This window comes from Podarcis liolepis (assembly GCF_965112155.1).
Source record: "Podarcis liolepis genome assembly, chromosome: Z".
Taxonomy (NCBI): domain Eukaryota; kingdom Metazoa; phylum Chordata; class Lepidosauria; order Squamata; family Lacertidae; genus Podarcis; species Podarcis liolepis.
In genome coordinates, this window is record NC_139570.1 from 23,496,347 (window position 1) to 23,506,864 (window position 10,518).

At 44.5% G+C, this 10,518-nt stretch overlaps 1 protein-coding gene across 11 annotated transcripts in view; it reads right to left on the reverse strand.

The window, feature by feature from the left end:
* The window catches only part of TENM1 (teneurin transmembrane protein 1), a 375,511-nt gene extending 365,217 nt beyond the window's left edge, over positions 1-10,294 (reverse strand). For 10 of the 11 annotated variants that reach the window (XM_083484888.1, XM_083484887.1, XM_083484897.1 and 7 more), the window contains exon 1: positions 9,800-10,294. The gene's annotated coding sequence lies outside the window, so the exon portion shown is untranslated. Of the gene's footprint in view, positions 1-9,515; positions 9,534-9,799 lie in introns of those variants that run through there. The other variant, XM_083484892.1, reaches the window with a different exon arrangement.
* Positions 10,295-10,518: the final 224 nt, after the last annotated feature.

Below are 10,518 nucleotides of genomic sequence, written 5' to 3' on the forward strand. Positions count from 1 at the left end.
TAGGACCCCCTGGAAATAGGTAATATAAGCAGGCATATTGAGCTTACTCTGGTACCTCACACAAATGCTGGTGAGCATGAGAATCAGGTCACCTAGCAAAGCCAATAGTCTTTTGATAGTGCAAATTAACTGCACTGGTTATTAGTTCAAGAGGCAACTGCTCACCAGACATGGATTCCCTTTATGTAGGCTTTAAACCAGAAAACAAAACTGCACACAATAGCCAGCTTCCATGCAAGGATCAATCTTGCGGGATGAGGACCTTGGGCCTGACATATTTTCTTCCTCCTCCTCAGACTTTGATGATAAGGTTAACAATTTCAAAAATGTATTATTCAAAAGATACTTTATGAAAATTTATAGACAAACAACCCTGCGGTGTATGTACTGTTTGCAAAGAAGCATTAGAAAGGTTGACATTTTGTAATTCACTATTTAAATTGGAGGAGAGCAAGCATACAAATCACTCAGCACTGCTTGATCTGCCTTAACACTGAAATGCTTCCATGAGAAATATGTTCTAATTAGAGAGTCTGAAACAAATATCTCCCCAACACCTATGTTAGATAGAATCCACAAAGAGCAAAGCACATGGAAGCCTCGTTGATTTCAGTGGGAAGCTTTTAAGCAGGTGCTTACCACTCCTGCTTAAACCAATAAGAGCTCAACTGAAGAACATAAGAACATACCATGCAACATTTCTCTGATGAAAATAGGGATCTTCCATTCCATAATAATGCTATTTATACCCCACACATCTTAAAGGGTTGCTCCAGACACTCTAGGTGGCTCAGGGGTCAGATAACTCCATACCCTCCAACATTTCTCCAATGAAAATAGGGACATCCTAAGGAAAAATGGGACATTCTGGGATCAAATCAGAAACCGGGATGGCTTCTCTAAATCAGGGATGTCTCTGGAAAATAGGGACACTTGGAGGGTCTGTAGGAACACAAGAGCAGCCATGCTGGGCCAGACCAAAGACTATTGAATCAAATCTTGCTTCCCACGGTGGCCAACCAGACACTTACAAGAAGCCCAAAGCAGGAACACAGGGAACATGGATCAACAGTCTGACTATTCCCTCTAGTTCAGTATAATTTGCACTGACTGGCAGCAGCTCTCCAGGATTTCAGTCAGGAGTCTCTCCCAACCCTACTTGAAGATGCCAGGGATGTGACCTGGGACCTTCTGTAAGCAAGGAAGGTGGCTCCACCATTGAGCAACAGCGTTTCCCCACAGCCTTCCCCCATTGTTGCTCCCCAGTTTTCTGCTGCTGCTGCCTGGCACTGCTAAAAATTCTATGGCAGCTTCCTGGAAGTATTTTCAATGTAGCGTGGTCTGTATGGGCATGCACGTGCACAGACAATAAAAATACTGAAGTTTTCTGCATACATGCTCTGAGTGCTATTGAATTATCCTACTCTCATAATCCTACACCTGAGTAGGTAACACACCATCTTCACAGTCCAGCATTGCAACCTATGAATAGCTTTCTATGCAGAGGCTAATCAGGTGGGTGGAAACAGGGCAGAGCGTCTTTTTAGTGGTGGTGCTTCGTTTACGGAACTCCCTCCACCTTCTTTGCTATCTTTTCAGGGCTAGCAGGTACTGTAGTTGTTGACGATGATGTTGTTGATGTTATCATACTGTTCAGGCTTTTTAAATTCTGGGGCTTAAACTCCCCCTTCTCCTGCTTTTCACTACAATTTCATTTTCTTGTTTCTTTTTATGGCACCAATTTTTATTGTATTCTGTTCTTGTAAACTGCCCCAGGAACTGCTTTTGGCTGAAGGGCACAACAGAGATACATTGAAACAAACTCAATGATTTTGTGACTGCTCTTGGAATCACAGTGGAACCCTGGAACCTTGATTTTCCAGGATTTTCTCAACAGGAGCTTCTAAGTGTACAAAGGTCTTACCTGCTGCAGAAAGTTATCATTGAACAAACAGAAAGGGGTGCAAGTAGACAGAACACATCCAGGTTTTCACCATTTTCAGCAGAAATTCAATCACATACTCACAAGTGAAAGTTTCACAAAGTTGCTTTGACGCTCTTGCACAATAAATCTGCCCCCTCCCCATGAAACTTTTAGCAATATGGAAAATGATGTGAAACTACAACCACTCTATGCAACATCAGATAACCTCCCAGCAAACAGATTGGAGCGAACACTTAATACCCATTTCCATCTAACTTCCTAGCAAACTTCATGCAAACTTACTCAATGAACAGGTTGTCTGAAAGCAACCCAAACACGGTCTCCTTTCCTCACAAATGCCTGAACTGGACTACATGTATGCTGAATTCTAGCTAGTTCTAGTTTTGCCTAGCCGTTTAGAGGTAAATTCCACAACCCACATTTTGGGGAGGGAGGGAGAGAGAGAGAGAGAGAGAGAGAGAGAGAGAGAGAGAGAGAGAGATACATGCACCTGCCGCTTCAGACTAATGCTGTGTGAAAAATGCCCTACAGTTTATCAAAAGGTTTCTTTCCCCACAAAAGAAGCTTCTGTTTTTTCCACCGCAGGGTGCTTTATAATTATTGTGCAAGCCTGAGCGACCTTATCACTTGGCCAAATCTGCACCATGCATTTAAAACTCATGTACCACTTTAAACAGTCATTGCTTCCCTCAATGAATCCTGGGGGTTCTAGTTGGTTAAGGACACTGAGGGTTGTTACGGAGACCTCTTTTCCCCTCAAAGAGCTACAATTCTTCTCAGAGAATTCTGGGAATGGTAGCTCTGCAAGGGGAATAGGGTATCTCCTAACAACTCTCAGCACCCTTAACTAACTAGTTCCCAGAGTTCTTTGAGGGCAGCCATGACTATCAAAGTAGTATAATACTGCATTATAATGCAGATGGGGTGATGGTGAGGTAGATGGGTTGGGTTCACTGGGTTGGGTGTTTTCCTTCCCAATGATCGTTTCTCTAGCACTCAGCAGTCTCCCCATTTGCCCACACTTCCTGATCTGAAAAAGCTCAATGGGAGGAGTTACTTCATGAAATTTCCCCATGGGCTTTAACTGAAGTGCAGGAAGCTGGAAATGGGAGTATATGTTGTTAGATAACCTAGTGAACTCCACAGCCTGAGTAGATGTTGAACCCAGTTCTCTCTGGCATTCTAATAAACACCAAACATTCTAATAACATCACCTAATATATCAGCAGGGTCTTCCTTACCTGCTCAGATTCACATAGATGACACCTAGTGTGCTGCATTGCTTCATGTTTCAGACCAGGTTTGAGTTCAAATGTTTGTATGCTGCCTTTCAGCATCAAACCCTCCCAATGTGGCTTCCAACTTATATATTCACAAATGAGGTTTTAAATCCCCATTCCACCATGAAGCTCAAGGGATGACCTTGGACCAGCTGTTATCTCAGCCCAAGATTTATTCACATTGTGAATGGATCTCACTTCCACAGGATGAAGTAATAGCCACCAACTTAGATGGCTATAATAGCAGACTAGACAAATTCATGGTAGAGAAGGCTGTGGGTGGCTGCTAGTCATGTTGGCTCTGCTCTGTTTCTGTGATTGGAGGCAGTAAAACTTCTGAATATAAGTTGCTGGAATATACAGGAGGGAAGAGTGCTCTGGTGCTTGGATTCTGCAGGTATCTGGTGGACCACTATGAAAACAGGATGCTGGACTAGATGGGCCTAGACCTGATCCAGCAGGCTGTTCTTATGTACTAACCTACCTCACAAGGTTGTTGTTAGGTTACTCTTTCCTGATATACTCTACAAGCAAGATTTCATGGTAGACCGAAGTTCCTTTACAAATACATGGTTTGCCTTAAATTCAGTGATGAGTGCATAGGTAAAGGAACCCCTGACCATGAGGTCCAGTCGTGGCCGACTCTGGGGTTGCGGCGCTCATCTCACTTTATTGGCCGAGGGAGCCGGTGTACAGCTTCCGGGTCATGTGGCCAGCATGACTAAGCAGCTTCTGGCGAACCAGAGCAGTGCACGGAAACGCCGTTTACCTTCCTGATGGAGCGGTACCTATTTATCTACTTGCACTTTGATGTGCTTTCAAACTGCTAGGTTGGCAGGAGCAGGGACCGAGCAATGGGAGCTCACCCCGTCGTGGGGATTGGAACCGCCAACCTTCTGATCGGCAAGCCCTAGGCTCTGTGGTTTAACCCACAGTGCCATCCGCGTCCATGATGAGTGCATGGATGACCTCAAATTTGAATGAAGGACTTCCATCTCATGTTCATTAAACCCACACAGTGCAGAACACAGGACAATGAAAAGCAGTGCAATGGTTAAAAACACTGTAAGCAAGACTACTATGCACAACACTGAAACAAATGGAAAACATCTAAAACCATTCCACTGATCCCCACATATTCCCAGAGACTAAATGGCACGGAAGATTGCAGAATAAGGACCAAATTAGACAAAATATTATTCATGCCTTTAGCCCCTGCATGTTTTATTTTTTATTTTTTTAATCAAACAAACACAACAACAACAGATTGCAGGTTGGGAAAAGACACCAGATTGGAACAGTGACAATTTGAGTTGAGGCAGCTCTTTGCCTGTACCATGGTTCTGATCCAAACCCTCTATGTCTGCTCTTTGCGATCAGAGAAATGCTCTCATTGGCAGAAGTGGGAGCTTTCATCCTATTCTAATAACAGGCAGGGGGTGGGGATGATACAGACCAGGACCATGGGGTGGGGTGGGGGAAAGGTTACACATTGCCATGCCATACTCCCAATATGCTTCTACTCTCCCCTTTCATATTTGTTTAACAATCACACACAACAGCACACAAAGACTAAAGAAATCAATAACATCACATCTATCTGGCCCTCTGACACTCCTGTCTAAAGCAGGGGTTGGGAACCTGAGACCCAGGGAGATTAATGTGGCCCTCGAGACCTTTCTAACTGGCCCCTGGAACTCTCCTGAGGCCACAACACCTCTTCCAGGAAATACTCTACGAACTTCTTTTTCCTGGCTAGGAAGTATCCCATGAACTGTGGTCATATTTACCTGGATGGAAGGGTGTGGGTGTGGGTGGGTAGGTGTGGGTGTGCGGGTGTAAAAGAGTGAATGTGGTGTAGTGGTTAGAGCATCAGACTAGGACCTGGGAGACCAGGGTTCAAATCCTGACTCAGCCATGAAGCTCACTGAGTGACGTTGGGCCAGTCACTGCCTGTTGGCTTAACATACCTCACAGGGTTGTTGTAAGGATTAAAGGATGTTGGGGAGAACCATGTATGCTACCTTCAGCTTCTTGAAGAAGAATCAGGGATATAAATGCAATAAATAAAAGCAGATTTTTAAAATACCTCTTACTTTTGCACAAAAGGTAAGAGTTGTGACAACTGCCCCACCCATTTTTGCCTCTGGCCCCACCCATCATTTGCATGAGCTCCGCCCCACCCAAGTAAGGTTGCCCATGAAAAAATGCAATCCTCATTTACTCCCCTGTAGTAAAATGACAGACCCCAAAAAGGTGGCGACAAACAGGATGTATGCAAGAATGCACCAGTAACATTTTACAGGCATGCACAGGAGCAGGCAGGCAGGAAGAAGTATGAAGCATGAGCAGAGAATCCTTCTACAGCACTAACCCTGAAACCAGATTGCAGATGTATTACAAGACGGAAATTCATCTTCATTATGCACCTCCTTGCTGGCAACAACAACCGGGGGTGGGGGGATATCATCAACCCTCAAAACATTTTGTCCTCATTTTCCACTTCAGAGGGACAGTCAAGTCATTTCCCCTCAATTAAAATCCATTTCCAAAAAAGATTCCCCCCTTCGGATGTGCTAGAAGGCTTTATAGTACCGCTTCACAGCTAACTGTATCACTATTATACCAAACACTGCCTCAACACAAGAACACAATATCTTTTATCATCTGCATATCTAAGCCATCTATTCTACTAATTACTAGCTGGATTGCAAGAGAATGATAATTGCAGGTGGGTTTGGAGGGAGCAAAGTATCTGTGCAGAATGGGTGGGGGAAAGAAATTAATAATGTGATATAAAAGCAAACAGGCTGCATACTGGCAACGGATGATGCCGGAAAATCTTTACGCTTGTGAAGATTTGTGTGTCTTTGGGAGAGAATTTCCCTCAGAAATGTTCAGGTAGTGTTTGTTTGCTTTTAACCTTATTATCCAGTGCATTGAGACAACTCATCAAAGAATGTGGGCAAGGGCTGGAATCCCTGTCCCAATGAAAATTAATGCTACTTTTAAAAATTCCAGGTAAGTGTCCTGTGGAGTGTGGAATCCTGAGTTTTACACTCATTACACTGATTGCTCTAAGCAGTACAAAATAATGCCATAAACACTGCTAAAAGTATTACTATGAAGTTCAAGGCTACTGGTTTTTTCTATGCTTACCAATTTTAATACACTGCAGGCAGGTATGAAATAAAAAGGCTGCAATCCTCTTCCCATTTTTCCGAGAGTAACTCCACTGAACAATGGGACATGCTGCATAATCCTAAGAGTGTGTACTCAGAGTTCATTCCTACTGAACTCAATGAAGCTTACTCCCAGGTAAGTGAAGTGAGGACTGCAACCTTCTTAATGCAGTGCAAGTCATTAACTGCACAATCCTATGCAGGTCTACCCAGAAATAAGTCCCACTGTATTAAGTGAAGCTTACTCTCAGGAAAGTGGGGAGAGGACTGCAAAGGGTTGTATGCAATGCAAGTCCTACTCAGAGTAAACCCATTGAAATTAATGAATGTGGTTAACTTAGGTACATTAATTTCAATAGGTATAAAAATTATTTGAGGGCAACCCAAAACTTCTGCTACCAGTTACAGTTTAATACCTATCAGGGGAAGGAGCAAGACCATCAAATATGTTTTTAAATCCATGTATCATAAGCACATGTAGAGGGAAACCTACTGTTTAATGCTTCTGTCATGTGCTTTATAAACACATCCTGTACATCTTAATAAATATATGGGACCTTAGTCTACAAAGCTGAAGACACTCCTTTAATTTAGTATATTGTATTTAGAAGATGGGCATATAAAACATCACATAGTTCACCTGGCAAGATACTTTCCCTTCACTCAAAAACAATCAGAGCATACAATTGCATCTCAGAAAGGACGCACAGCATGTGGGAGAAAGATGGAAAAATAAATTCCAATAATATTTTTTATTTTTTATTTTTCCTCCTCATTCAGTAGCTAGCATGCTCACTGTTAATATTCCTCAGTACTTCATATTCCTACGCTGTTCTGTTTGCCACAGCTAGGGATGTGGGTGCACATATGAAATCAATTCTGTGCTGTGTTGTTTAGTTCAAGTAATTAATAGACAGAGAAATGCAAACACATAAGCACACTTGCCGTTATTTCCGCAAAGAGTCAAAACAGGCATATTTGATGCGTCTTCAGGGCAATGTCGGCAGCTGGATTTATTTTTGACACTATAACAAAGAGTCTCATGGCACCTTGAAGACTTAACAAATTTACACTACAGGTCATCCATCTCAACAATTAAGCTGCAGAGAAGGGCTCCATACAACCAAGATAGATTTCTGAGTATTTGTAAACTGCAACCATAGGATATAAAATGATCATTTAGTGCAGTCCTATATTGATCTGCCCAGAAGTAAGCCCCCTTCCTCTGGGGGTGGGGAAGGGAAAGTCTGATTAAAAAGACTCCACCATCAAAACCACATGCTTCTACTGGTGCTGATTAGAGCCGCTGAAGCTTGCTTGAGCTCCACTCCACCGTAGACAAAATACAACTGCAAGCTCTCCCTCCTACACACACAACGGCTACTATCATCATTCATTTCCAAATAATGAACCCAACGGTTTTTTTCCAATGCCCAGCAGAAGCAATTGCAGGAAACTAAGAGTGTATGAGAGCACCTGCGTTGATTGATGGATTGCAAGTGTTAAGTGAAAATGACCAGAGGTGCCAGGAGTGAGGAAACTGCTAAGCATATCACCAGGAAGACTGGAAAGTAGCTGGGAAAAGGTGAAGGAGAAAATGAAGGCAAGGAGAGGTCACTAGGAGCTGCCTTCTCATTCACCCTAACCTGGATTTCACAAAGACCCTGGAACTTGGAGAGAAATACATTGCCACACCTTGAAGCAACACTCTTTTCCCCCTTAAAGACTGTCTTCACTTAACTGTTAGTAAAGCACATCCGTAAAGCACATCCACAAATTCCTTCCCACTAGCTAAGTTAGAATTTCCAGTCAGTAAATAATTGAATTTATGCTGACTTTAAAGATGTTAAAAGCTCATGGTTGTGTTGTGACACACTTTTAATAAAGACAAATAAAGCTAGTATGTCTGCTTTAGAGCCAACACTGTGTAGCAGTTATGAGAGTGCAAAGCCAGAAGCCCAGAGTTCAAATCTCCACCCATGAACTCATTAGGCAATCCACCATCCCATCACTTCATCCACAACAAGGAGATGAAAGCAAAGAACTGCCTTACAAGATTGTTGTAAGCAATACAGATAATTTAAATTTATTTATTTTTTTGGGGGGGGGGGAGATGATAGAGAAATGCAAGTGCTGAATACCATTATACTCATATAACATGAAAAAGCTGAACTCCTATCTGGGCCTGAGAGGGAATATCTTTCTGACGTGAAAAACACATTAATTAAAAGGAACACACATAGCACCTACAGTTACAGTAATAAAAGGACAATAATACAACAACTGTGAGCAAAGGGGACCCCCTATAGGCAAAATAAATGTTAGGAGATAGCTAAAACACATACTACATAATTTCTGATTGTATATACAGTATATAGCCTACCGATCTGTTTAAAGAGCTGTACGTCTCTCACACACTGCAATTTACAGTGTACAATTTCAATTATAAACATGACAATCAAATACACTTCAGTCTATTACCGTATCTTTCCAGTGTATATGTGTGCAATTGGACACATTTAGAACCTGCAGCACATAAAAAACCCACAATGTGAAGTGCAAATGTTAGAACACAGACAATACCAAAGTTGCACACCAGTCTACAGGCAAAAGTTGCTGTTCCTGCACATAAAGCTGGACACATGGGTCTAAAAAAATGCAGCACATCACACTAAGCATATGTTCATGAATGTGAGATTCTCTTACATGGACTATTTGATGGATTATTATCACTCTCCCCACCACCACCACCCCAATGCACACTGTTGCACCTTGACTTGACCCACAGCACCCATCAATCCACATGCGCCAGGTCCGAGTAAAGGGACTGTGAATCCAATCTACACCACCTGGTGTACAACATTCGGTTATTCATTTCAAGCGGGGATTCCACCTACAATTCAAGGGTGGTTGGAAGATGTGTGCAAGGTTCCTGCGGGTTTGCACTACGGTTGTGTGCATGGGGTGCGCGCGTGCGTGTCGCGATCCCAGCAGCAGAAGTGTCGGAGTGTCCTTAAGAGATCTCGGCTGACTTACACAGAGCATATCCTGCGCATAATTCATGCCGAAAGCAAGCCCCACCGCGTCCAATTGAGCATGTTATACTACCTAGTAAGTGAGCTCAGGATTGCAGCCTTATTGATTGTGACTTCCCGTTGTTCTCCTCCTGCAACATCAGACCCACGCGCGCACACACAGACACACACGCACGGACATGTCAAGTCCAGTTAGAGCGGAGTCGAGGTAGAGGAGAGGGAAAGGGACCATCGCATCTCCAAGGGCGCGCGCACAAGCTCTTCCATCGCGCAAGCCAGCCAGCCAGCCAGCCAGCCAGCCAACCCTCCTCCTCCTCTTCTTTTTCTTCCTCCTCCTCCCCCTCGAGCCAAACTTACCTGCTTGCCCAGTGGAAGTTTCAGTTGCTGCTGCTGCTCCTGCAGCAGCGCCGCCTCCACCCCGCGCGGCTCCGGTGGCCAGCCATCGCGCCCGGCTGCCGACGCTGCTGCCCTCGTCGTGCCTCTCCCCGGCGCGGCAGCTACGCTGAAGGCGAATATAAATCCACATAGCCGAGGATGCAGCTGCTGCTGATTGCCCGCATCATCATCCCTCCTCCCCTTCCCAGTCCTCCTCGCAGGGGCGACTCAGCGCCAAAAGCAGAGAGAGGAGACCCCGGCTTGTCCGCAAAGGCAGACAGGCTGCTTCGGAAACGCGAAGCTTCCCCAGCCGCGTCTGCTGCCTTGTCACTGCTCTCGCTCTCTCGCCTTTGCACACCCAGCTGCTCTGCGCCGGGCAGACTGGCAGCAGAGAACCCGATCCCTTCTGAGCGGTTTGCCTCCTCTGCCGCTAATGAGCATGCCCGGGAGAGGAGGAAGGACATGCGCGCTGCCGATGCCGAAGCCTCTGCCTTCACCTGCTGCCAGACTCTTGTGCAGGTGCACTGGGAGGAAAGCAGAGAAAGAAGGCGGGAGGGAGGGATTTAGGGAAGTGGGCAGAGGAGCCCAATTCTAACTGGGAAGTGAAGGTGAGGCTTTCCCCAGAGACGATCCTTACTTCGGATGGGGAACAAAGCGCAAAATGGGAGAAAGGGGATTCGACGAGAAGCGGCGAAAAGGGA